Genomic DNA, 4677 nt, shown 5'->3' with positions numbered 1-4677 from the left:
TATGACTAAAATGAATATATAAATAAGAATAATTAACCATAAAAAAATCCAAAAAGATTTTAGTATCAACAAAAATGACTTTTACTTAAAATATAAGCAATAAAAAATATAAACAATATATGTTTACCAAAGTGTTTATATCTTTTGGAGGCTAATTTCTTTGTTGTTTATTTTTTTTCTCAGTTCTAAATTTTTTTTGGAGTCCTTTCTTCTCTTTATAATTAACCCTATAAGTAATACATCTTAATTATTGTAGGCTGTTCAACTGTTCATTGAGCAGGAACTACGTTTTCTTGTGCATATTCATTACTTGTTTATATTTAGTGTATACAAAACTATTCACTACTATAAAAACAACTTGAATACAGCAAGTAATAATGGCAACTTCCGGAGACATATATGTTCTCTCAAATATTAAGAGAAATGTTATTTTGACATTTTTAATTACTTAAGTTGTTTTTACTGTCTAGTTATAAAATGAAAAGTAAAATTGTCTTTTACTTAAAAAAAATTTCTCTTAGGAACCCTAAAAAATTATTAAATTTGTCAAAATAGCATTACTTAATATTAAAGAAGATATATGATTTTCTCAAATATTATAGAGAATTCACTAACATATATTATAGCTATCAATTATCAAATTAAAGATACTCTGTATATGAAAGTGATCACTACTGAATCTCTGTCACTGCCACAATTCAATATCATAGATAGTCCAGAAAAAGATAAGTATTAATTAATTGTTAATAATTCAAATTTATTTTTCTCATGATGCATGAGTAGTAGCAAGCACAAAGTCAAACATTCTTTGATTATGTTTCATTATTTTGGTGTATAATGTATGAGTCTGTTATTCTATATATAGTGGTATATAAGACAGATCACATGAAATTGAAGGCAAAAAAACAAATAATAGAGGGAAAGTATTTCATTCAATATTTGAATATTAAAAAGGGAGTTATTAGAATTTTGAAAGAAATTAAACTTGTAATGAGTATCTCATCGAATAATGTCAAAATTCACAGTACCTTCCACCATCGTATATACAACAATATAATGTCTTTCTCCTCCTCAAAGTCCAACTTCTAAACAAATAATGTCTCCTACTTGTTTCCACTGTTGTGTGCAATTATAATATTTTTTCAACAAACTACTTCATTGCAAGTTTGACCAAAGCTTAGCTTGTATTTATTAATCTTATACAACGAGAAACCATTTGGCTGTACATTTAACTGTTTTTAGGTCCACTGCTCTCTGTGTGTGTCTCTGTATATATTATTAGTTTTTCATAATACCTCCCTCTGATAGATTAATCAGGTAATGACCTCCCTTTAACTTATAATTTTTATATAGAAAATTTATTATTTTATAATTTAGCCTCTTTCTAATTTTATTTTTTTTCCTTTTCAACTTATACTTTTTATATTGGTCTCCTCTAATTTTAAGCTCTAGGATCGTTGAAGGATGTGTTCCCACGACTTTTTTCGGTCTCAAACCTTAAATGATCTGTTATAGGAGATTGTGGGTTTTGGAATGGGATGGAGTGGATTTGGACTTTCCAATGGCAGAGAGAGTTATTCCAATGGGAATTGGAGCTAGTAAACTAACTTCATGAGAGGTTACACTCGGTTAGGCCAATAAATGAGAGAGAGAGAGGATAGAGTAGTATGGAAATTTGATAGGTCAGGTGTTTTTTCAACTAACTCCTTTGTACAGGTGTTGCAAGCGAAAATTCTTCCGGAGGAAATCCTTAGCTATAGCTTCACTAGTTCTATTTGGAGAGGGTTCGCCCCACCAAGGATTGAGTTGTTTGCTTGGTTTGTGTTGGTTGGCCGGGCGACTACTAAGGATCGACTGTGTAGATTCGGAGTCCTTGACCAAAATAATAATATGTGTGTTTTATGTTATAAGTCTGTAGAGTCTGCCTTTCATTTGTTTATTGGTTGTGAGATTACTTGGCAGGTGTGGTGTGCTTGGCTATTTGCTCTTGGGAGGGTTTGGACAGTGACAGGTTCATTAAAGCAATACTTTGAAAGTTGGACAAACGTTTCAGTGCGAAAGATTGAGAGAAAACGATGACTCATTGGTTTCTTTGGACAATTTGGCAAGAAAGGAATGCCAGGATCTTAAAAAATCAGGCCTCAGATGTGGTGGACATTATAAGCAGGTCTTTCAGTTTTTCTGATGAATGGATTGGGGATGCACCCTGTGGTTGTTGATAGCAATGTCGAAGATAACTCGGGACTACTAGGTTTTCTTAGGTCTTTGACGTGTTTGTTGTTATCTGGTTTATTTGTTTTTCAATGCTCCATCTTGCGGTGTTGAGCTCTATGCACTTCAAAAAAAAAAAAAGCTATAGAATCGTTGTTAGAGATATAAAATAGCATAAAAAAAAAAATCTATACAAAAATTAAACAAACCCAAAATATAGAATGTTGGGCTACCGTAGAGAGCTCTCGACAATGGGAGAAATTTTGGAGAAAAATCAAATGAAATAATATAAGATGGGAAGACACCACATCCAATTCAAAACCTTAAAGTAATAAGTTAATAGGTCTTTCATCTTATAAACTCCTCATTCTTCCTTACTTCTTTTGATAGGAGTCTAACTTCGTATACTCCTCACACTTACAACATTAACAAATTACACACTTGTATGGTTTGTCTATCCTTATACAAATCAAATAAGCCAATAATGGGTCCTTAAACTAATTAGAGTGGAACAAAATTTTTCCCAATCTCTAGCTAGCTGCCTCTAATGAATATTTTTCATTTTTTTGGATTATATCCATTAAATTTAACGTGTATGTCCTACATATATATCATGATCCTATTGATGACCCCTAACACAAAACTTTCTAGCATTTAAGATGTAGGGACTAGCTAGGGAGGTTATTAATTTATTAAACTTGTGTTACAAAAAACACAAATCTTGTCCCATCTTCAATAATTGATCTTGCAAAGTTTTGAAAGTGATATTGATGTCCACATCTAGCTATATACACATCCTTGGCTTCATATCGCTGAAATTATTGATTTGTATCATATACTAAAAATTTATATTTGTACTATTTTTTTTCTGACACACCTCTTTCATACGTAATTTTCTTTATGATATAAAAAAATAAATATTTTATCTTCTTTTATTTTTTTATTATTAAAAATAAAAAATATACCAAAAAAAGTGTATACGTAGTTACGTATAAAAATGGTGCATATAACATTACTCACTATATCCTTATTCTCTTCTGATCTATCTATATCATCTGAATTTCTATTTATCCGTTCTCGTAATTAAAAAAAAAAAAACAAAACAAAACAAAACAAAACCTAACTAGGATAAATATTCAGATATGATTCATTTATTAATTAAACATAGCATTGTTAAAAAAATATTTAATTATTTAATTTATTTGTAGATTATACGTATATTAATTATCATCATAAATTATACTATTTCAAATTAAATAATTTATATAACAATAATTTTATTTATTATTATAAATACTAAATTTAATAAATCATAATTACTTTTAATTTGAAATTAAATAAAAATATATAAAATCAGATACTAATTTTTGGATTTTAAATATTATTTTTATTTAGGTTTTAGAATTTAGTGGGTGTCATACTTAAATATAAATAGTAATCTCAAGTTTCAGTCTTCAACCTATATCAAAACTGTTTTCGTAACTCTTTTCCATCAGAAAAAATGCAATACAGAATATTTTAGTTGAAGAAGACTCAAAAAGACAGAAATAACTCTTCTATTAATTTCTATAAATAAAGATATACTTTCGCATTGTGACATATATTTTTAATGATTTAATATGAATGATCTAAATTATAAAACTACTCATTCTAACAAAAATATGGAGTTAAATACAACATAAAAATTCTTCTAAGTCATTCTAAGATCAGATCAGACTGGATTTTTTTTCGATAAATAAAATAAATAATTTGTAATATTTTTACGAAAATTCATCATATTTTTTATTTCATTTACACTGTAAACAAAATAAAAAAATAAATAAGTGATGTGTATATTTTATTTACAGTGTAAACAAAATAAGTATATGTGATAGGGGAGATTCATATGATTGGATTTCGTTTTCATCTCCATGACAAATAAATTTTGTGGATATTCACTTCCATAGACTTTTTTATAATTTCTAACAAGATATATACTAGCATAAATAAAAACAGATGATGATTAAATCAAGAATAATTAAACAAACAAGGATATTTTAAAAATGGATGAATAAAAAGTTCGAAAAAATATTAACAAGAATTAATAGTCAATTTCATCTCTGAAAGATCACCGATTCTTTAAATTAGTTCTCAAATGATCTTTTTTGTCATGTTAGTCCTTGAAAGATAAAACTTAAGCCAAATTAGTCCTTCCATTTGTTAGATGATGACGTGTCACCAGATGATTGGTTGACATGTGAGGTCAGTGACACCTAGCACGCCACGTGTCACTTAAAATGTAAAAAAGATATTTATAATCAAAATAGTCACTGAAAGTCCAAACGTAAGTTATTTTCATCCCTAAAATTTTTAAAATTAATGAAATTAGTCCTTATATAATTTTTTTTTATTTTTTTATAATATTAAATTTAAAATATTTTTTATAGTACTAATTTTAATATTATTTATAGACCTTAATAAAAAAAA

Source organism: Arachis ipaensis, chromosome B03, assembly GCF_000816755.2.
Source record: "Arachis ipaensis cultivar K30076 chromosome B03, Araip1.1, whole genome shotgun sequence".
Classification (NCBI taxonomy): Eukaryota; Viridiplantae; Streptophyta; class Magnoliopsida; order Fabales; family Fabaceae; genus Arachis; species Arachis ipaensis.
Note: the sequence above shows the minus strand (reverse complement) of the source record.